Source organism: Diceros bicornis, chromosome 22 (genome assembly GCF_020826845.1).
Source record: "Diceros bicornis minor isolate mBicDic1 chromosome 22, mDicBic1.mat.cur, whole genome shotgun sequence".
NCBI lineage: Eukaryota > Metazoa > Chordata > Mammalia > Perissodactyla > Rhinocerotidae > Diceros > Diceros bicornis.
The window spans coordinates 10,320,910-10,345,834 of record NC_080761.1 but is presented as its reverse complement, the minus strand read 5'-3'; the positions used below and the strand labels follow the sequence as shown (position 1 = coordinate 10,345,834).

The 24,925-nt window shown below is 41.0% G+C and overlaps 1 pseudogene; it reads left to right on the top strand.

The window, feature by feature from the left end:
• The first annotated feature begins 512 nt into the window (after positions 1–512).
• On the top strand, positions 513–7,450 carry LOC131419948 (tumor protein D55-like; annotated as a pseudogene).
• The last annotated feature ends 17,475 nt before the right edge of the window (positions 7,451–24,925 follow it).

Here is a 24,925-nt window from a genome sequence, read left to right as displayed (position 1 = left end):
ATGGGCACAGATGTTAGCCGAAGGCCGGTCTTCTTCAGCAAAAAGAGGAGGATTGGCATGGATGTTAGCTCAGGGCTGATCTTCCTCACTAAATAAATAAATAAATAAATAAATAAATAAATAAATAAATAAATAAATAAATAAATAAATAAAATATGCATATTTGGATTTGTATAAAACATTTTGCAAAGTTTCAAATGAAATTTTCAGAAATCCTAACAGCAAAAGAATATATTTTAATATTCAGAATCAGTATTCAAAATTATCACTGAGAATTACAAATAGAAAACTGGAAAACGCATCAGAAAACTGACATACAGATTTGTAAATGCAATTGTCCTCCCTATTTGGAGGTGTTAAGATCAACAATTAACTATGCAGTGAACAATATTAAATCTTCATTTGTAATATTAATAAATGCTGAAACACACCCTGGGATTCTTTTGCTTGGGCCAAAAGGAAAAAAACAGTAATAACTCTTTTTCATAGATTATTAATTAGAATTGGCCTGGGGAACCAGAAATATATCAGTGGATCAATGGCTAAAAGAGCCAGCACTCCAAAGAGAATTTTCAAATTATAAGAGAATATAGCACAAGTTTAACAACTGAATTATACAAACAAAATGATCATGAAAATACTCAAAGGAGTCTCCTGCAAAAGATTCTCATTGGCAGACAATGCAAATTTTAAGGGAAAGTATGGTATTTTAGGGAAAATTCGAAACTCCAAGAGACAATAAGACAAAGATCATCCCATGTTCAAAATTTAAAACCCAGGTTGATGGGATTTCTTTTTATCACTAAAAACCATTAGTATAATTTTCTGAGGCAAAGAAAGACAGGAAGACATATACAACAGAAATACACAAATCTCGTGTTAGTCAATAACATCAATAATAGTCAAAACTTACATCCTACTTCTCTGTGCCAGATACTGCTCTAAGTGCTTTTCATGTATTTACTAATTTAATGAGGTAGATACTATTATTATCCTTACTTTACAGATGAGGAAACGAAGGAATAGAGATTGTTTCCCAAGTCACACACTAATAAATGACGGAGCTATGATCTGAATTCACTTTTCCAACTTAAACATCTATGCTCTCACCATCCAACCACTTAACTAAAGATATTAAAAAGTATTTAGACTCAGTGATAAGTCATGTTGATAGCATGTATCCTTGATACAATGTGATGAGAATGGTGCTCTCCTCTGTGGTCATCCTCCCCCAAACCCATAACCCCTGTCTAACCATGAGAAAAACATCAGACCACCTCAAATTGATAGGCATTCTACAAAATACCTGACCAACACTTACTCAAAACTGTCAAGGTCATCAAAAACAAGGTAAGTCCAAAAAACTGTCACAGACCAGAGGAGGCTAAGAAGACACTAGGATTAAATTTAATGTGGCATGTGGATGGAATCCTGGATTACAAAAAGGACATCAGGGAATAACTAGGAGATCCAAATCATGGGACTTAGTTAACAGAAATATACTAATGTTGGTTCCTTAGATGTGACAAATGTAGCACAGTAATGTAAGATGTTAATAAAAGGGGAAATTGGGTGAGGGGATATGGGAACTCTGTACGATCTTTGCAACTTTTATGCAAATCTACAACTACTCAAAAATCAAAAGCTTATTTTTTTTAAGTATATAATCAACTAATTTTATTTTTACTTCCCATCTCCAACCATCCCTTGAGGTATTTCTTGGTGAGATGTCAAAAGATAAGCAGCTGGTGTCAAAAAACACAAAGAGGGAACCAAATGAGAGGTTTCTTTCTCATGCCAGAGAGCTCACTCCAGGCAAAGAGAGTGGGGTGTTTTTTTATAATTAATTTTTTGATTGAGGTAACACTGGTTTATAATATATAAATTTCAGGCATACATCATTATGTCTAGACTTCTGTGCAGACTACATGGTGTTCACCACCCAAAGTCTAATTGCCATCCATCACTGTATAAATGTGCCCTTTTATGCCTTTTGCCCTCCTCCCTCCCCCCTTCCCCTCTGGTAACCACCAATCTATTCTCTGTGTCTATGTGTCTGTTTGTTGTTGTTGTTGTTGTTGTTTTAATTTCCACATATGAGTGAAATCATATGGTATTTGGCTTTTTCCATCTAATGTATCTTGTTCTTGGAGAAAGTCCTCTGGAATCTAGCCAAAAGTCCTGAAGGCAAATAAAATAATATGTATTCACCCATTTCTTTTTTTACCACCCAGGATGTGATTTGTGCCCTACCTCCAACCTAAGGATATTTTTAAATTGGGTACTGACAATTCTAAGTGGTATTTCCATGTTTCCTGTTCATTACAGTTACTACTATACAAAACAGACCTTATATACACTCTTTCCAGGCACCAAGTGCAACTCTGAGGTTTTATTCATTAGTACGTTGGACCATTTGGAAAACCAACTCTGACTAAACCCTGAGATGATGGCTGGAAGCCCCCTCTGTTAGCTCAAGAAGAAGCCCCACACTAGAATGTCATAGAGGAAGGCTTTTGTAACCAGACAAACCTGATAGGTGGGCAAGAGTTAGCCAAGAAATAAGCATTCCAGTCAGAAAGCAACATGGACAAAGGCCTAGAGGCAAAAGAGCATGCTGAACTTGCTGTTTTCAGAACTGCAGTAATTTAGTATGCCTGAGTATAAAGTACATGATGGCAAGTAGAAGAAATGAAGCTGGAGAGAGAAGACCTCAGATATGTTTCAGGATATATTTCAGGAAGAAAGAGTCTATTAGGAACAAATATGAAGTCACATGTACACGAAAACATTAAGTGTATGTACAGGAATAGACTTCAGACAGGCCTGAAGCCAAAGAAACCAATCTTCAAGTCAGTCAACGTCTCAGCAAACAATTTTCACAGATAGAATGTTTACATACATTGTGCTATATGCATACCATGGACTACTATACAGCAGTGAAAATGAATAAACTATAGCAACACCACCAACATGGAAGAATCTAAAAAACAATGGGCAAGTCACAGAGGAATACATGATATGATTCCATTTATATAAAGTTCAAAAACAGTGACATATTAACTAGACTTATGGTGATCGTTTTGCATTATACACAAATATCAAATCATTATGTTGTACACCTGAAACTAATATAATGTCATATGTCAATTATACCTCAGCAAAAATAAAGTTCAAAAGCAGGCAAAACTAAATAATACATTATTTACAGCTGTATACATAGGTGGTAAAAACTTATAAGGCAAAAAAGGAATGATCACCCCAAGTTTGGAGTAGAGGTTAACTAGGGGTAAGGAAAGAGAATGAGAAGGAAATGTAGTGAGCTTCAAAAACAGTGGGAACATACTATTTCTTAGTTGAGTGGTGAGTACATAGTTACTTATATTTATAATTTTTAAAGGTACATATATATACATTTATATACATGATATCTTTCAAAATTTTTAAGAAAGAGAATAAAAAGTTTAAAAATGAATTTAAAAAAAACTGAAGCAGCCCTAAGTTTATAGATTAATACCCTAAGTTTGCTACTTAATAATTATGTTACCTCAGACAAGTTATTCTCTGTGCATCTTGGTTTCCTGATCTGCAAAAATGGAGGAACTGAGTCTCACAGATATTAACAGTATTTCTAATACCTACCTCTCAAGATTATTATGAGGATTAAATGAAAGAACGTATGTGAAAGAACTTAGAACAATTCCTGGCACATAATAAGCAGTTAATAAATATTAGATGTCTCTGTTATTTTTATTATTATAGCAGATATTTAAGAAATGCTAATTTCCTTTCTGTCCTTTCTTTTAGAAAGGGAAGAGGAACCAGTGCAAATGAAGGTCCATTCTGAATTCCAGTAGAAGAATCAAGCAGAGCCATTAGTGTTTGTAGCTTGCTGCATTACTATTGTATTTCTTCAATTCTGAAATACACATTTTGCGGCATTTTAATGATTCTAAAATTGGGATTGCATCTTACAATCAATGGACGATTTAATATAGTAGGTTTTTCCTCCTAGAAACCTCTTATTAAAACAAAAATATGTCTTAGAATTGATTGTGTCTCAGAATCAAGGAAATAAAGTAATTATACTGTTGCCATAATAGGCATGGCAGTTTTAACACAAGAATAGCTAAGCAACTAGGGAGCAGAGTCCAGGCCTTAGCAAAGCCACCACAATGGTCATAACCTTAAAAAAGCATGAGTTTTCTATTAATAGCCTGATTGCCCCCAAGCCTCTGGAGTCTATGGATCAAACTGCTTGGGCCCCCACATTTTTCTGGTTCTAAACCCTCAGTGTCAATCTTCAGGACTTCAGCACCCCTCCCCAGGTCTCCAGTTATTTCTGGGAGTCCTCTATGCTCAGGGACAGCCCTTCCATTTGCTTCAGCTCTGTCCTTTCTGTAGATGTCCACTCTGTGCCCAGGCGCTTCAGGCAAGGCGTATCTCCTGGTACTCAAAATTTGAGCATCTTCTAGAGAAATTTTCTTGCTAAATTTTCCTGCTTACTTAACGGTCAAGTAATCTGGGTCCCCTGCAGACATGTTAGCAGCAGTCTATGTCTTTGTTGGAATTGCTGCAATTCAGGAAGTGTGTTGGTTGGGAAGGAGGAGGATAGTGAGAAGTAAGTGTCAATCTTGTCTTTTTACAATCCCCTGCTCCCTTTAAAGGCATCCTCCAAATTTCTAGATCCTGACTAGAGAAACACACCAAGCCCTTGGTTCCTTGGCAGAGCACAAACAACCTACATCCATCACCCTGTAACTGACCAAGTCTTTTCTCGCTCACATGCCAGCTTTGCCCACTTTCTTCTCTTAGATTACTCCCCACTGTTGCCCCTAGGACTTATCTTCCAACACGCTATCCTCCAACACGTAAAAAGAAGACAAATGTCAAAACTTCTGGGAAGGGAGAATCTGTTCCCCCCACTTTCCTCATCCAAATGAAAAAAGGGGATGAGGACAACTTCCATTGTAAAATTCCCCCTAAAGTCTGCCCATATTGCCCTTTATTTAGCGTAGTTCATGGGCTTCTTTCCCCTTCATCTTCAGCATTAAAAGGGCAGTTTCTGGTTCAGAGTCTAGGAGAAATTCTGGAACCACTAGTGTTTCTGCAAGCATCAATGGAAAAGTCCATTCTCTGGAACAAAATACAGTGTTTAAGGAGCCCTTGCTACCCACTGTCGGCCTTTATATATACAGCCTTCAAGTTTCCATCAGGAAGAATCTTCATTTTTAATCTAGGGATGTTCCTACATCTTTTGATCATTTCCCTTTCCCTTCTCTCCACCCCTCCATCTCCCTGTCATTCCTTTTCTACCTCTGAGGATCTATGCACAAAATTCCTCTAACAAGCCCCTTCATCCCATGCATATCAACTCACACAAATGACCACTTGGGAGGAGAGGGATGCTGGCTCTTCAGATTCAACCAGATTCTGAATTCTAATTTGATTCCCCCAGGGACTCTTGCCACAATTATATACACCACCAAAGAGAGTGAATAATAGTTGAATAATAAGCTCCAATTTAATATCCTGATAGTATGTTTGGACTTCAGAGAGGAAAATTCTATTCTATAAATATACCTAAGTATTTTTTTAAAAGCTAATTAGCCTATGTAGGAGGGCTGCTGAAAGGAAACGTCACCCTCGTCCTAAATGAAGATCAACTCAACTACTGAAATGTGAGGACTGCTAGGAATAACGTTTGCAGTTGTAAACGGCAGCAAATATTCGAGTTCATGCTGGAGAATATCTATGGGGAGAGTGACGTATGGGCTTTTTTGTCAACTTCTGTTGGTACAAAGGGTTCAACCGATTTTCAACGGTTTGAGGATGGCCGGTGTGGGTGTGGTAGAAGGAGGTCCGTAAGAGGAATCAGACGTGGTTTGAAGGCCGGGACCCGTCACTTACTGTGACAAGGGGGAAGAAACCTTTTCTCTCTGATAATAACCGCGGACTGCCTACCTCACAGGGTCGCTGTGAAATCCAACCACCAAAGCCAGAGTAAGCGGCGCCGAGCCGAGGCCGTGTCCCTCCAACGGCCGCTTTCCGACCGGAAGCCCCGCCTCCGCGACCCCGACGCGGCCCTCCCCCCACCCCTGCCCCACACACCCCCAGAAATGGGCCTCGCGGGCAGAGGCGTCCGCTTCGCCCGCCAACGCGTCCACCCACCGCCTAGGCGTCAGTTCCACCGGCCAACATATGGATCCGTCCAGCCTCGAGTCCCACCCCACCGGTCGAGAGTCTGACTCCGCGGGCCTAGATTGCGACTCTGCTGGCCAAGATTATTTCTCCACTGGCCACCAGTTCGACTCTCTCTACCAAGAATTAGACCTAGACCCTCTTAACGAAGATCTTTTTTCTCAGTCCATGCCAGGCGCCATGACAGAGACCTCTAAGGGCACATATTAATCCACCCGACTGCCCAACCAGAGGCGCTCATAGGGGCCGAGCAAAAGGAGCTCATATCCGAGCTCACTAAATTGGAGGCAGAAATTGTAAAGCTACAGCACGCGCCGGCAGCCAAAGAGAGACGCTGCGTGGAGCTCAGGAGGAAGCCGGGCCGCACGGCGTTGGTGGGGCTGAGGCAGAGTCTGTCCGAGAGCTGGCACAACGTTCAGGTCTCCAACGCCTGCATGAAACAAAAGACGTCAGCTGCCCTGTTCACTATGGGCTCTGCCATATGCAGGCAGCTTGGAGACATGAAGAAGTCGGCCACATTCAGATCCTTTGAAGGTCTGATGGGGACAATCAAGTCCAGAGTTGCAGGTGGCAGAGAGCTGGGCGGTGACTGCCTTCCATCTTGAGCGGGCAGTGGGGATTTCTGGGAGTGGGAACGATCCAGTTCCTGGGTGTAGAGATGATCCGGTTCTGGGGAGTGGAGATGACCTGCTCCGCTTTCTGGATCCGGAACGAGCCCGTTGGTAACCTTGCCTGACCACCTAACCAGTGCAAGAATTCCCTTCCCTCATCACAGTTGCAATTCTACCCATCGAAAACAAGTAGCCAAACCACAATTGGAAAGTTAATTCAGGAAATGGACGGAGTCCAATTTTGAGAAAAGTAATGCCCATTTGTACATAGATATTTGCTGCCGTTGAGAGAAAGAACCCAACGGTTTGTATCCAGTTATTTTACACTGAAGTTTATAGATGAAATGTATCGCTATACTAACCTTCCTGGGGTTGCATTTAAATGGACGGGACCATGGCTCTGGAGGGTTCTTAGGCAAAGCCCAAACTCTTTTTTGGAAAACCAGTCTATCAGAAGGCAGAAGTAGGTTTCTGTTTAGAACTGGAAAAAGGTATGAAATCATCTGTAATTTTATCACCTCCCGTTTCCTTCCTTCCTTCCCCAAATCTCAGAGGGAACCTTGAAAACTCCACCTGCCCACGATTTTTATTTTAAAAAGATGATCAAGAAAACTCGTTTTTCTCTTGAGACCATCAGAACGGGGTGGGGGGGGGGAGTAATATTAGTATGCTAATTGTTACATAATCCTATAAGTTTTATAAAACTTGACTTTGTTTTAAAGCTCCTAATTAAACAAAGTAACTTGAGCTTCAGTTTAGGAGATTGTTAGCTACTTTGGCCTCAAGCTGAAATTGTAACTCTACCTTGTGCTTTGTTTCTAATCTTTTTATATATCAAAATGAGGGGTTTTAAGTTCAAGTCCTGTGGCAGCATGTCTCTGCCACAGCAGCATGCCACCTAAAAGGAAGAATATTTCTTCTCTGTTCTGCAGCAATTCCTAGTTTGTTACCACCTCTAGCTGAGGGGCTGGAGGGGAAACAGAATAGCCAAATTCAAGAAAGATAAACCTCTTGTCTTAAGCAGCATTTAAAACAGAGTGCCTATCCCCTGTACTGCTGGCTGTGATGCCTTTGAATGGACCTAACTAATTGTACATCAGTGGTCTCCTTGACTCCAAGTCTGTCCTTGTTTGTAGTTAACCGCAACCGAGAAGGACACGGAACCCGACTCTCAGCAGATGTCAGGTTAGTAGGAACCTGTAGGAACCTGATTTGAGTTTGTTTGAACTTTCTCATATCTGATTTTCACAGGAGCTCTGATCTTTTTACTTTGTTTTGTTTCCTTTTCCATTTTGAAAATGCCAGGACCTGTCAGCTCTTTCATTCCTCCAGTAACACTGCCTAAGGTAGAAGTTTGTGTCTTACAGCTTTGAGCAGGGGGTCTAGGACCTTTATTTGCTTGGGTATATATTGATAATGTCTCATTGCCTAAAGGTAGACCCTCCAGCCTAAGAAAGAAAGCCTGTTTTGTTGATTTTTTTTTTAATTTTATTTATTTGTTTTTCCCCCAAAGCCCCAGTAGATAGTTGTATGTCATAGCTGCACATCCTTCTAGTTGCTGTATGTGGGACGCCGCCTCAGCATGGCTGGAGAAGCGGTGTGTCAGTGCGCGCCTGAGATCCGAACCCGGGCCGCCAGCAGCGGAGCGCGCGGAGCCCGCAGAGCGCGCGCACTTAACCGCTAAGCCATGGGCCGGCCCTGTTTTGTTGATTCTTGAATGCTCCCCCTATATGCCTTTGGTTTTGCTATCAGCAAAACCAAATACCACTGTAAATGCAAAAGTACTTGGTAAACTGTAAAGTCACCGATGTATCTCAACCCTCCACAGATTTCTGAAGTCAAAATCTTGCTTGGATTAAAACAAGATGTTCAACTATTTTACGTTTGTTTGTTTGTTTTTTAATTTTTTGCTTATTGCCATAACATTGGTTTATAACATTGTATAAATTTCAGGTGTACATCATTATACTTCTATTTCGGCATAGATTACATCATGTTCACCACCCAAATACTAATTACAACCCATCACCACACACATGTGCCAAATTATCCCTTTCGCCCTCCTCCCTCCCCCCTTCCCCTCTGGTAACCACCAATCCAATCTCTGTCTCTATGTGTTTGTTTGTTGTTGTTATTATCTACTACTTAATGAGTGAGATCATACGGTATTTGACCTTCTCCCTCTGACTTATTTCACTTTGCATAATACCCTCAGCGTCCATCCATGTTGTCACAAATGGCTGGATTTCATCGTTTCTTATGGCTGAGTAGTATTCCATTGTGTATATATACCACATCTTCTTTATCCATTTGTCCCTTGAGGGGCACTTAGGTTGCTTCCACGTCTTGGCTATTGTGAATAATGCTGCAATGAACACAGGGTTGCATGTATCTTTACACATTGGTGTTTTCAAGTTCTTTGGATAAATACCCAGCAGTGGAATAGCTGGATCATATGGTAGTTCTATCCTTAATTTTTTGAGGAATCTCCATACTGTTTTCCATAGTGGCTGCACCAGTTTGCACTCCCACCAGCAGTGTATGAGAGTTCTCGTCTCTCCACATCCTCTCCAACACATGTTGTTTCCTGTCTTGTTAATTATAGCCATTCTGACAGGTGTGAGGTGATATGTCATTGTAGTTTTGCTTTGCATTTCCCTGATAGTTAATGATGTTGAACATCTTTTCATGTGCCTGTTGGCCATCTGTATATCTTCTTTAGAGAAATGTCTGTTCAGGTCTTTTGCCCATTTTTTAATTGGGTTGTTAGTTTTGTTGTTGTTGGGATGCATGAGTTCTTTATTTTTTTGGAGATTAACCCCTTATCAGATGTATGATTTGCAAATATCTTCTCCCAATTGTTAGGTTGTCTTTTCGTTTTGTTGATGGTTTCCTTTGCTGTGCAGAAGCTTTTTAGTTTGATGTAGTCCCATTTGTTTATTTTGTCTATTATTTCTCTTGCCCGGTCAGACATGGTGCTTGAAAATATGTTGCTAAGACCGATGTCGAAGAGCGTACTGCCTATGTTTTCTTCTAGAAGTTTCATAGTTTCAGGTCTTACATTCAAGTCGTTAATCCATTTTGAGTTAATTTTTGTGTATGGTGTAAGGTAATGGTCTACTTTCATTTTTTTTGCATGTGGCTATCCAGTTTTCCCAACACCATTTGTTGAAGAGACTTTCTTTTCTCCATTGTATGTTCTCGGCTCCTTTGTTGAAGTTTAGCTGTCCATAGATGTGTGGGTTTATTTCTGGGCTTTCGATTCTATTCCATTGATCTGTGTGTCTGTTTTTGTACCAGTACCATGCTGTTTTGGTTACTATAGCTTTGTAGTATATTTTGAAATCAGGGAGTGTGATACCTCCAGCTTTGTTCTTTTTTCTCAGGATTCCTTTAACTATTCAGGGTCTTTTGTTGTTCCATATAAATTTTAGGATTCTTTGTTCTATTTCTGTAAAAAATGTCCTTGGAACTTTGCTAGGGATTGCATTGAATCTATAGATGGCTTTAGGAAGTATGGACATCTTAACTATGTTAATTCTTCCAATCTAAGAGCGTGGAATATCTTTCCGTTTCTTTGTGTCTTCTTCAATTTCTTTCAGCAATGTTTTATAGTTTTCGGTGTACAGATTTTCACCTCTTTGGTTAAGTTTATTCCTAGGTATTTTTTTGCAATTATCAATGGGATTGTATTCTTAATTTCTCTTTCTGCTATTTCGTTGTTAGTGTATAGAAATGCAACTGATTTTTGTATGTTGATTTTGTATCCTGCTACTTTACCATACTCGTTTATTACTTCTAAAAGTTTTTTGGTGGATTCTTTAGGGTTTTCTATATATAAAATCATGTCATCTGCAAATAGTGACAGTTTCACTTCTTCCTTTCCAATTTGGATCCCTTTTATTTCTTTTTCTTGCCTGATTGCTCTGGCTAGGACTTCCAGTACTATGTTAAATAGGAGTTGTGACAGTGGGCATCCTTGTCTGGTTCCTGTTCTTAGAGGGATAGCTTTCAGTTTTTCACCATTGAGGGTCATATTAGCTGTGGGTTTGTCATATATGGCCTTTATTATGTTGAGGTACTTTCCTTCTATACCCATTTTATTCAGAGTTTTTATCATAAATGGATGCTGTATCTTGTCAAATGCTTTCTCTGCATCTATTGAGATGATCATGTGATTTTTATTCTTCATTTTATTAATGTGGTGTATTACGTTGACTGATTTGTGAATGTTGAACCATCCCTGCATAACTGGAATAAATCCCACTTGATCGTGGTGTATAATCTTTTTGATGTATTGTTGTATGCGATTTGCTAGTATTTTGTTGAGGATTTTTGCATCGATGTTCATCAGTGATATTGGCCTGTAATTTTCTTTTTTTGTGTTGTCTTTGTCTGGTTTTGGTATCAGGGTAATGTTGGCTTCATAGAATGAGTTAGGGAGCTTCTCCCCCTCCTCAATTTTTTGGAAGAGTTTGAGAAGGATAGGTATTAAGTCTTCTTTGAACGTTTGGTAGAATTCACCAGGGAAGCCGTCTGGTCCTGGACTTTTATTTTTGGGGAGGTTTTTGATTACTATTTCGATCTCCTTACTGGTGATTGGTCTATTCAAATTTTCTATTTCCTCTTGATCCAGTTTTGGAAGGTTGTATGATTCTAAGAATTTATCCATTTCTCCCAGATTGTCCAATTTGGTGGTGTATAGCTTTTCATAGTATTCTCTTATAATCTTTTGTATTTCTGAGGTGTCTGTTGTAATTTCTCCTCTTTCATTTCTGATTTTACTTATTTGAGCCTTCTCTCTTTTTTTCTTGGTGAGTCTAGCTAAAGGTTTGTCAATTTTGTTTATCTTTTCAAAGAACCGTCTCTTGGTTTTATTAATTTTTTCTATTTTTTTTTAGTCTCTTTCATTTATTTCTGCTCTAATTTTTATTATTTCCCTTTTTCTATTGATTTGGGGCTTTGTTTGTTCTTCTTTTTCCAGTTCCTTTAGGTGCATTGTTAGATTGTTTATTTGAGATTTTTCTTGTTTGTTGAGATAGGCCTGTATCGCTGTAAACTTCCCTCTTAGAACCGCTTTTGCTGTATCCCATAAATTCTGGCATGTCGTATTTTCATTTTCATTTGTCTCCCGGTATTTTTTTATTTCTCCTTTGATTTCTTCATTGATCCAATTGTTGTTCAGTAGCATTTTGTTTAATCTCCATGTATTTGTGGCTTTTCTGAGTTTCTTCCTATGGTTGATTTCTAGTTTCATATCGTTGTGGTCAGAAAAGATGCTTGGTATTATTTCAATCTTCTTAAATTTATGGAGACTTGTTTTGTGGCCTAATATGTGATCAATCCTGGAGAATGTTCCATGTGCATTTGAAGAGAACGTGTATTCTTCAGTTTTTGGATGGAATGCTCTGTATATATCTACTAGGTCCATCTGTTCTAGTGTGTCATTTTAAGGCCAATGTTTCCTTATTGATCTTCTGTTTGGATGATCTATCTGTTGGTGTAAGTGGAGTGTTAAAGTCCCCTACTATTATTGTGTTACTGTCTATTTCTCTTTTTATGTCTGTTAATAATTGCTTTATATGTTTAGGTGCTCCTACATTGGGTACGTAGATATTTACAAGTGTTATATCCTCTTGTTGGATTGTTCCCTTGATCATTATGTAATGCCCTTCTTTGTCTCTTTTTACAGTTTTTGTTTTAAAGTCTATTTTGTCTGATATGAGTATTGCTACCCCAGCATTCTTTTCATTGCCATTTGCGTGGAGTATCTTTTTCCATCCCTTCACTTTCATTTTGTGAGTGTCTTTAGGTCTGAAGTGTGTCTCTTGTATGCAGCATATATATGGGTCTTGTTGTTTTAGCCAATCAGCCACCCTATCCCTTTTAATTTGAGCATTTAGTCCATTGACGTTTAAAGTAGCTATTGATAAGTACGTTTGTTTTTTAATTTGTTGTCAACCAAAATGGTTTTCTATGCTGAAGAACTAGAGACAAACTTGAAGCATGCATAAAGCCCAAGTAGTCCAACAGGCAAAGGCTTTGACCCCATAATGCAGAAAGCCTTGTGTCAGGAAAATTCTCAGACTGACATCATGGGCCAACCCAGAATATGTTCTATTTTATTTAATAATTCAAACAAATGCAGTAACAGTTTCCTCCAATAAATCCTCAACTCCCTGAGAGCAGTAAAGAACATATATATTTTTGTTCATCATTGTATTCCCATGCCTGGCTTAGGGTAGATGTTCAATAAATACTTGTTGAACTAATGAAGGAATCAATAACACATACTTCAAACATCAAATCTTGAGTCCAAGAGATTATCAACAACATGAACTTGTTGACAAGTTCCTCCTCCTTTTAAACAAAGCATTTTACTTCCCTATTCAAAGATAATTTGAGACCCTACTATGTGTCAGGCACTCTGCCAGGCTCTGAAGGCACAGAAATTAATTAGACATGGTCCATGCTCCCTAGAAACAGATTTTCAAATCATTACAATTCACATAAATAGGTACTAAAATTAAGGAAGTCTGTGAAGAAGGGTGATCAACTCTGCCTTGGAAAGTCAGAAAAGAATTCAGAGAGGCAGAAAGTCTTAGAGGACTAGTAGGAATTTTCCAGACAGACAAGAGTAGAACATTCCAGGCAATACCCAGAGGAACAAGTCATGAAGGAATGTAATAGAATGGCATGTTCCAGGAAATACCAATGTCATTGTGGTGAGAGAGAGAGAGAGAGGGAAATGGTGAGAGATGAGGATGGAGAGATAAACCAGGGGCAAGATCATAGTCTTATATGCTATCTCAGACATTACTATTTTATCCTGTAGGAAATAGGGAGGCATTGAAGGTACTTAAGTAAAAAAGTAACTTGTATGCTATCTCAGACGTTAGCATTTAATCCTGTAGGAAATGAGGAGGCATTGAATATACTTAAATCAAATTTGTGTTTTAGATAGATCACTCTGGTCACCATAGAAATAGATTGAGAAGTGTTTAAAAGGTAGACTCTCCAAGACTTAGGAAACAACTGCATGGGAGAGAGGGATGGAAAGATTTGCAAGTTGATAAGGATGTAGAATCAGAAAGACTTGGTGCTAACAATGCTGGAGCTGCACATTCATTTTGCTTTATCTCTTTTATTGGATTCCAGCACACCTGCATCAATAGCCATGGACACCAAATACAATGCCTCCACAAGTATATGGATTCTGGATCAAATGTTTCCTCCAGATTTCCTTTCTTCCACTTGCTTCTACCTTTCCCATACATTGCTTCCCCTCATTCTCTAGTCTGTCTATCTTCATAACTTGGTCACCTCTGCTCATCTAGCCCTATTTGGATTTTGTAGCCTAACTTCAGCCTATTTAACTTTAACTTGGCCACTGCAGGATGCAATTTCCAGAAGTTCCTGGAATATGTGAACCCTCAAAGATGCCCCATCCCTAGGTCTGGCTCAACCCCTGAGAACCACAGGTTAGGAGATATATTGGAAAAAAATTCCATAAGGTTCTCAGTTTTCTTGGCCTTCCATTGCCCATATGAGTGAAGGGGTTTGGGTGGAAGGTAGAGACAAGGTTTGAAAGTTCCAACTCTCACAGATGACACTCCCCATGCAGCTGGCAAGGATGGGAGTAGAGTGCCAAGCCCCTGTTCATTACTATCCTACATACCCCAGCATATTGCTAGCATCATACCCAGAGAAATGCACTAGCAACTTCTGGAGGCTACTTTACTTCTAAGCTCCAGATCTGAGAGAAACTATATCACATACCTACTCTCATGGCTTGCATGGACTGCAGAGAGGTGAGCAGTGACCACTGACCCAGAACTGTGTAGGTCTTCTGATAGTGCTAGGCAATGTGCTTCATGGCCCTACCCATCAAGGGAACAATAATGCTCTTTGTTGATTCTGCTAGGGGAAGAGGTCAGTTGCATCTAGGCCACGGAATTTCAGTTCTTGCCCATGAACTCTAATGTAAGAAAAAAAAAAAGAGTGCCACTCTATCAAAACTACTGGGGCCTCAATGCAGTCACCAAATGAGACCATGTCCCACTCCTGCTGACCAGATCTGTTGGTGGAAGTGTTACCGCACAAAGGGCACAACCTGCTTGCCACAAGACAAAAGCCAATCGTCAAGAGGCAAGATGGCAGAAAAGAAAGGGCAGTTTATTACAGCTTGCTAACAAGGGGGAAGATGGCTGACTAATGTCTCAAAGAACCATCGTAACGGGGCACAAAATCTTACAGCAGTTATATAGGCCATCGGGTTACAGGAGAGTGGGTTAGAAATGTTGACCATCGGGTGTTACAGACTGGGAATCGCCACACCAGATCTTTCAGTTTTCATTGATGATGGCTATCAGCATAGACTCTCCGTTCAGGGGTCATCATATTCCTAAGGAACTCAAAAGAACAAAGTCATCATCTTATCACAGCTGAGAGGTACGTGCACAAGTAGGGGTCGTAAAATCTACAGAGCAGTTAGATTTCCTGGAGGGTGTATATCCAGCTGAGTTAGTTTGTCAGAGGTCATTCAAAGTTACAATAGGGTTTATTTTCTACAGTGGCTTCCCTCATGTCAACCTTGTCTTGAGCCAGTATCAGGTGAATCAATGATGCCACAATTTCCAGTGTCTAGAGCCTCATTCACATAAGGCAAATGACAAGTGGAAGAATGCCTTCCAGGTGATGCACCTTGGCCAGCTAGTCTGAACACATTATCATGGCACTTGGCCACCCAAGCAGGTCCCTAAGACAGTCAAAAATGTCTGGAAATACCTGCGAGTTCACCAAGTAATTTAAAAGTTCATTCCATGTTTATCTATACTACCACCCAAATAACTGACAGCCTCAAGAAGAGAAGTAGGTTCTTCTGGAAGTTGAGGATTTTGGTCACCTCTACCCCAATGCTGGCTACCTGGCCTCAGATCCATGACAACAAAACTGATGCATCCAACATAGTGCCACCTCTCCATGGAGACTCTCCTCTTCTCTCTCTCCCACTCCCAGGAACTTGCAGCTAATTGGAGAAGAAGAATTGTACCTAACTTAAAGGAACAATTCAAAGGACTTGGCTGAGCCAAACTTTCTTTCTGGAACATTAGAACTAAGATAAAAAGACTCAATCAGATGGTAACTGGTCTGTGCAGTCATGTAGACGTAGGGGGTTTTTGTTTTTGGAACATATCCAAGCACAGAAGGTGACCTACTGAAAGGAGACCAGAGCAGATGTGCAGAGAGTTACCATGTGACCACTTAGACTCACTCCCTAGCCAGGACTGAGGGCAGGATGCAATTCCAAAGAAGTGAATGTGGGCTGGGCTGTGATGCCAAAACTTCACCGCCACAGAAATCCTCAAGTCTCATGCCAGAAAAGAGAGGAGTCACCTGAGTTTTTAAGGTGACAGAAATCACTTATTCCCACTAGGAAGGTTATGGGTCGGGGGGCAGTCTTGGGAAACATTGGGCAAGCTAGGGAAATACTGGCACCCTGACCAGGGAAGAGGAGGAAACTCTGCTCCTAACATATTGTTGTTTTTTTAACTATGAAAGAGTTTACTTGTTTACTCTACAAATATTGAGCACCTACTGTGTTCCAGGCACATTTTAGGTGCTAAGGATTCAGCCTGAGCAAAACAGACAAAAAATCCTTGCCTACATGTAGCTTATATTCATATAGAGGAAAACATTATACGATAACATAACAAACACCCACGCATGCACTGCACACCTCAAAACCCAGCATAGCTATATACCAGAGGCTGTGAACACTTTACAAAAAGTCCTGATGAAACTGAGTCCTTCCTAACTAGCTTGGCTTCACATCATGCTTAGTCCTCCTTTTTATCTTGTCACATTTTAACTTGGTAGTATGGTTCAGCTATCCTAATATTGACTTAGAAACCTGCATTGTAACCCAGGACACCCACATTTCTGACCAACTGGCTACAAACTTTTGGGGGTTCTCACTACTCCTTCAGATTCCATAATTCACTGGAAAAACAACTCACAGAACTCAGGAAAGCACTGTACTTACGATTACAGTTTTACTGTAAAGGATACAAATCAGAACTGGCCAAATGAAGAGACACCTCGAATGAGATCTGGGGGGAAACCTGAAGCTTCCATGTCCTCAGGACACATCACCCTCCCAGCACACTGATGTCTGATTACTAACCCAGGAAGCTCACTCAAGATTCAAGTGTGCGGAGTTTTTTATTGTGGTTTCATTACATAGGTATGATTGATTGAATCATTGGCCCCATGATAGAACTCAATCTCCAGCCCCCCTTCCCTCTCCAGAGCTTGGAAAGTTAGGCTGATCATGTGGCTCAAATCTCCAAACCACAATCACATGGTTGGGTCTTTCCAGCACAGCCAGCCCTCACCCTGAAAATATCCAGGAACCCACCAAAAATAACAAAGACCCTCCTATCACTCAGGAAATTCAAGGACTTAGAGGCTTCCTCCAAAGAACCAGGGACAAAGATCAGCCAAATTCTTTATTATACAACAAAACCAGACAATAGGAAGCTTCCCTACAGAATGGTCCCTCAAGCTCCACAAACACAAGCAAAGGGCACTGTGCCTCCACGCCAGCCTGTAAACACTGCTTACAGACAGTTTGGTGGTCAATGTTCCTTACCACCACAAAAATCTCATGTCATAATTCACTGCATTGTTCCACCACCCAACATACACCATTCCATAGCTCTTTTAGCTTTCAGATCATTATTTACCCCAAATTCCCGAATTAGCTGATTATTAGTAACACCCTGGTGGTTGACAAGTAGAAAAGCCACAGACCACCAATGGAGAGGTATGAAATACCTTCAGATGCACCAGTGACCATTGGGTTAAGGCAGCAGTGGGGATGAAACATCTGTTCCACTCAACCCTGTACAAAACTGGAAGATATTTTCCTTAGCATAGTCAAAATCTTTGTCTACCCTATAGAAGCTCATATTTAATTATTCTCACGCCTGCATATTCATCCTGACTTCCATTGATCCTTGCTAAGCCTAGTCCATCTAGATCTTTACCCACCTCCAAATATTATCTCCCAGCCCCAAAAACCTGGGCTTGGAATCCAGAGCAAAGTATTAGAGGCCTCCTGGTTGGTATCTTGGTTCCTTCTATACTTAATATAGATTACGGAGGCAGAATCTATACTTAATATAGATTAATGGTGGTGAGAATCAGCCTCCCACTGCAAGCATATCCTAGACCCTGTCTGGGGCCTTTAATGGAGCTCTCCCGATGGGGTTGAGTGGGGAGGTGAACCGTTGCATCAGCCATCCTGGACACGCTCTCATTTATTCCTGGCCTAGTCACTCTCAACTCTCCGTCTTCCTCTGAACTCCACCCTGCCTCTCTCTCACTCCAAACCTTTGGCTCTCTACACTTCAAACTTTGAGCTTGCCTCTGGCCCTGTGGATTTGGTATTCAAACCAAGTGTTCCCATCAAAGGGCTCTTGTCTTTTCCTATTAGACTCTTTTTTATTTAGTTTTCCCTTTGATCTCTGACTCTGTTTGCTGTCTATGAAAGCCCGATAAGCCCATGTGTACCCTATAGGAAAGGAGATGGCAACTCACACATTTGGAGTCACCAAAGATTGGCTGGTTTGCAATATGTATAGTTGCTAAGAAGGCAAACATTTATAATAATAAAAGCTAATATTTTTATGCCACTTACTATGGAGCAGAAACTATTCTAATACATTTTGTGCCTTAATTCATTTAATCCTCACTCTAGCTCTTCCATGGAGGTTCTTTATTATTCCAATTTTACAGATTAGGAAACCAAGGCTCAAAGAGGTGAAGTAACTTTATCAAAAATACATAGCTAGTAAGTGGCAGGGCCATCTGCAAGCCCGGAAGTGATGTTTTAACCAGAAACCAACCCTACCAGCACCTTGATCTTGGACTTCCAGCCTCCAGAACTGTGAGAAAATAAATGTCTGCTGTTTGAGCTGCCTAGTCTGTGGTATCTTTTTATGATAGCTATACCAGACTAATACAATCTCCTTCAAATTTTTATTCAAAAGTCACCCCTTTTGGCCACCCTATGTACAATTTTAACCACCCAATCACTGTTTCTGGCTTTAGCACTATATATCATATATTGTATTTTTCCTATTAATTTTGGTGTTTTTTCTGCCTCTTCCACTAGACTGTAAACTCCATAAGGGCAGAGATTTTTGTCAGTTTTGTTCACTATTATATCCCCAGCATCTAATGCAGTGTCTGGCACATAGCGGATGCTCAATAAATAAATGACAGAAGGGAAGAAAGTCCAGGAGCTGACTGGGTTCTCCTCATATCTCATCACACTCCATAGGACAGGAGGGAGTCAGGGCTGTGCCAATGAGTGAAACCTGGTCTGTACTTAGAATGGGGTCAGCATCATGACAAATATCAACTTCAACAAAAGATCAGAGTAGTCAAAGTCAGAAGGGCTCACTAGTTCCAAACCAAGGAGGCATCTGAAGTCACAAAAATTAAGGGCATGTAGGCAGCCAATGACTAACTCTGCCTGATTCTTGAGCCTTGTGGCTCTTACTTCTGCTTGCTTCACCTGCTCAGATGTCTGCCTCCAGAATGCTTTAAGTGCTTCTCACTCCTATTTTGACACTCATGTCCTTAGCCCAGGCAAGGCTGGTGGTGATCTGAGGAATGATATGCAAGTCTAATCAGTGCCCTCAAAAGTGTCCTTCCCTCCTACAGTGTGAGAATCCTAGAAAAGGAAACGCTTATAGCGCTCCCTCAGGTAGCAGCTGGAGTCTCTCCAGGCTCCACTGGAATTCCTTGCTTTGGCCCAGCTTCCCCCACTGCCTATTTCATTGCCTGCCACTTGGATTTCACTTCTCTCCCTGGTCCCTTTTGGTGGCATCTTAGTCATGGTTTCATTCCTGGATGCTGTCTTTGAATTACCTTAAGCCCTTTACTCAGAAGTCTCTGAGCAGCTGAACCCAGCACTTGTGGCTCCTGCAGGAGTGGATTTAGAGCAAAGGAATAGAGAGAGGCTCTGTAACACACCCCTTCTCCCGGGCACCTCCCCCACTCACAGCTTCTCCTAGACACTAGAGGGTGCTACTCACACTGTCATTGTACCCTATTTTGTGCCACGCAAACCCCATTGTCATGCTCTTCACCCCTGAACCTCCATCAGCCACATCTCTTGATGAAATGTTTACCATTAAGGCCTAAATCTATGATTCCCCCTCGAGTAAGGATAAACCTCACATCAGTTCCTGAAGGAGACAAAGATTGACCATTAACTAGGGTTTTGACCTTAACCTCTAGAACCTACTGCAGTACTAAGAAGGGGGTCAGAGGGAAATTTTTCTTGTTAACTCCATAGAGTATCTGACAAAGTTTGTGTATTCACCTCAGGACCAGGCAAGTGGAGGGAACTCCTTGTTCTGATCCAAAATGAGGAGAGAGAAATTCTTCTCTGAAGGAAGGGGTTGTTTGTGGCTGTGGAGGGCAAAGGAAGAAGATCGATTATTGGGGACAGTGAATGAAAAGAAAGGAAGTATGTCAGGAGCTGCTCTGAAGCTGAGCGAGGACGAATTCTCAACTTCTCACAGCACATCATCCCCCAGTCCCTCAACTCTGAAAGCCTCCAGCTCCACATCTCATTATCCTCCTCCCCAAACATCTAGTAGGGAGATTTCCTGCCCTAGGCAACAGAGGCTTAGAAGTGGGAGCTAGAGGAGGAAGGAAGAGTCCCTCATTCCTAGCATCATTAGTTGGACCCCTGGACACATCTTCCTGTAAAAATACTGTTCACCCAGTGGCCAAGTCCTATAGTTCTGTTGGAACTCTACTTCAGAGCATTACGGGTTAAACATAGCTAACCACCATGCACAATATGGTTTCTATGGAGAATGCACTCTGAGTTCCACACAACTCACTTCCACAAATGAACCACTGGAATTCTGCCATTCCAACATGGGGACTGCCTGTGCAACTCTCAAATGAGAGAGGACGATACAGTGATGTCTTTAGGGACTGTTAGGTTCATAGGACTATGCAAGATTGTGTGTCCTTTTTGCTTGAGACCTTTCTTACATTGCCTTTTGATCATTCTAGAGATCAAGAAATATGTTCCCTTCCTTCTGGCTTGGTCTTTAAGGATTCTGAGACCACTGGCCAATAAATCTGTTGATTCCTGTAAAGTCAAAGCAAATGTGTTGTGTCTCACCTGCTTTGAAATGGAAGAGAACTAGTAAACGTCGGAACAAAGTTTAATTTTAGCTTTTTTGGGCATTTTGATCATGAAAACTACTAAAGCATGTCTAATAAAAGTGCACTTCTTTACCAAAGCTCAGAGAAATAAGTTTATCTAAATTCATATTATTAAACTAGATTTTATCAGCTTCAGTATAATTGTTGTGTGTGTGTGTGTGTGTGTGTGTGTGTGTGTGAGGGTGAGGTGGGGGGAGAAAATGATTCGTGCAATCTTCTCAGTGAAGCTGAAAGTCTAGTCAACTCTGAAAACATGCCATTACTAAGTAAGCTATAACTCATTGTTTATATGCAAGCTAGCAACCAAATCATGTTTATCCTTTTGGGGGTCCCTTAGCAAAACAATGCAATCAACTTCTAGTACACGGAAATATTTCTACACTGCAAGATTTTTCTGGGGAAAAAAAAAACATGATTTGAAAATAGCAAGAGATGAAACAGGCTTTTTCATATGATACTTTGGTAATTAACATTTTTACATATAAGAAATGTCCTGCGAATATTTAAAGAGCATTCATAAGCGTGAGGACAGTGAGAGAGCTCAGTAAACCTTGATATCATGCATTTGAGCACTTGCTATGTGCTGAGGACTTTACATCTATTATCTTTTTTAATCCTCACTAAAGCCCTTTAAGGAAGAAATTAACACTTCCATTTCACAAATGAGGAAATTAAGGCAGAGAGATTAAGGAATCTGCCCAAGTCTTCAAAGCTTGCAAACGGCAGAGTGGACATTTGAATCCAGGTGCATCTGACTCGGAGCCAGGCTCTCAGCTACTCTGCTGCCTCTCAAATGGCAGAAGTCCTGCTGCCACTATTAAACATTAGCCACTATTATCAAGGATTGCCCAGGGGCAGCTTTAGAGGGCAAGCATCATTTGCAAAACACTCTCAAAGGTTTTCTCTGAAGAAAATAGGGCACTTGCCAGAGGAAGGTCTTCTTGAATGTTATTGCCAGTAACAAATCCTTAAAATTAATCTATACTTTTTGTGCAACAGACAGTCTTTAAGCAAGTATTTTTTAGAAGTAGAATATACAAGTAGAATATGAATAATGCAATCTGTATAGAAACAGGCATAATGTCTTGTAAGGATATAGGTGCCCTGCTTGGGGGAGCTGGAAAACAGAGGGGGCAGGCACGCACCTGTGCACACATCTGCACACACACATGTTCGTGCCTTAGGGAGTGACCCTGCTACCACCCGAGAGAGGGGGAGGCATAGTGTGTGCGAGTCCCATCTCTAGCCTTGTACAGAGGCTTCTTAATATTGGGAAGCTCAAGTCTGGTGACCTGTGCTAGCTCATTTTGCACAATCATCTCTTGAGGCTGTGGCTGAACTATAGTGGAAGTTTGCATCACTTCCCCTCATTTCCCCCAGGAGAGCCCATAAAGCTCTAGAGGTGTCAATCCTTCCTCCAGGCAGATGAGCAATGCCTACCAGTTTTAGCAAGTGGACCTTCATTGTTCCCCCTCTGGAATGGCTGTTGGGTTTCAGGAACTTTCACCTTCCACATCTCCTAAAATGTGGTATGTTAGAAATGCAATCAGTTTGCACCAACCAGCACACCCTCTCCTCCAATTCTCAACCAAAGCTCTGAATATTCATCAATAATTATGACTGCTTAATTTCAGAGAGTTCTGCTGAATTGCTTCTGAATTTCTCTGGATGGGTGAATAGGGATGAGCTTAGCTGCCCGCAGCAGCTACTAGCCCCAGTGTCTGCAAAAGCAGGGTCTGTATCTGCATCCCAACCTCCGCTGACTAGGTGGACCCAACAGGAACCTGTCCTTGGGGCTCTGAATTTTCCTTCTTTAGTGTCATATACCCCAGGCCCAGGGACTAAAGAAAAGCAAAGCCATTGCCTTGTTGCCAGGGAAACCAAGCAACAAGCAAACCAAGTGGTGCTCTGGATCTAGTAGTTCATTTAAAAATGCTCAATTTCTCCTTGCTGGGAGGCAGAGGTTGTTCTAGCTAAAGTAGAAGTTAGATTCTAAGTGGTCAGAACTGGAACAATGTTTGCCATGTGGCATCAGGAGGTCAGACCGGCCAGCTAAGTCAGAATCCATTAGGGAAAGCTTACGTTGGAAAGCTGGCAAAACAAAGAGCTAATACATAACCCCAAAACTGGATGTCGGGATTACAGAATCAGGATCTGAGAATCAGACAAACTAGGGTTCAGTTTACAAGAATGTAGGGAGCAAAGTAAGGTGTCCAAGGGCACTGCTGTAAAGAATCTCAGAGTGTTCGTAAGCAAAACCAAGACACCATGAAACATAAAGGATACATGAGCAGACTTGTCAGCTTCATAGCAAGGGGTGCAGCCTTCTATCTCCTGCCCAGCTCTTGAGTGAGTTAGAACAAGTCCTGTTTCCAATTCCAGGCACAAGAATGTGCATCAGTGAATCATATTATAAAAAAGCTCACATCAGGACGTCAATCATATTTGGATTCTGGCGCAGAGATTAGAATATTTAGAACTTGCAATCTTAAAAGAATAGTTCATGGATACTGGTTTGCTGACACAAACTAAATGATAAATGTAAGTAAAAATGATCAGATGCTATATGGCTATTCAGAAAGTCTATAGCTCTAAGAAATACTAATTTTATTAATGAATAGTAAGTTAATTTGTAGTCTAAGATAGCTGGCCAGTTATTACAGAGGTAAACAGAACTTATATTTCTGTTATGCAAATACATTTAAATGCAATCTGTGGTTAACTTTTAAAAGCAATCTATTTGATTTTTACTTTATCTTCTCCACTAATTTCCATAGAAATAATGGAGAGCAGTTGTCTTTCAAAACTTCCATCTGCTTACCTACATATCTGTTTCCTTTTCTAAGTTCAACCACCTGATGTTGGATAAGAAGAGTATAGAGGGCCATTTTCTTAGCTCAGATTTCTTAGAAAACAACATAAAACATAACTTTCTGCTAATTCTTCTTCGGAGATTCAGTCCCAGGGAGGGAAGAGTGAGGCAAATAGGCAAGTGAGGCAAGGGAGAAAAAAAGGTAATACAATCTTTTGCATGTTTACTGAGCTGACCACACCTTTCAAAGAGACTTAACAAGTTGTTTGGTAATGTGGGATATCTCCAGAAAGGCATTTTGGAATTACTGCATCTTGGAATCTTTGAAGGAAAACAATGTTTTTCCATCTCCTCTTTCCTGTTGGTAAAAGTTTGCCCCCTAGGGCATTAACTCCGTGCTGTTCCTGCCATGTAAAGGCAAACAGATTTTGATACTACCCACAGGTGGGGATGGAAAGAAAAGCATTCATGGGGAAGTGACATCAGCATCATGGCGGAGTGAGCTTTCCCCATGGACTCTCCCCCACAAGATACAACAGAAGGACATTCATAAACCAACAGAGGACACTCACACAACACAAAAGACGTCTGAGAGACCCACACAGCCATATATCTGAAGATGGAGGTGCTGGAGCCCCCAGAGGAAGTGGAAGGAGGTAAGGAGAACTCCTTTCCTTCCCAAACAACAGCGACCCTGGGACAGGGTCCACGAAGATCTGGGGGGGGGGGGCAGCCCTCTGCAGGAAAACTGTCACTTCCCAAGTTCTCTCACAGCCTGTGGGAAATTCCCATATGGAGGGGACTGAATTGTTGTGGGGGTGCCTTCATCCAGCTAGCACCCCCGGAGAGCAGATAGCAAGGAAAGCACAAGAAGCCCCTGGGATTGGGCAGGCAAAAGAAAGCTCGCCTGGAGTCTGGTGTCCCAGCACAACCAGTCAGCCAGAGCGCCCGCAGAGCACAGCGGGCTCAGAATATACAGCTCTTGACCTCCACCTGGTGGTGGCAGGTGGAAACTGTGACCAGATATTTTCAGAATGAG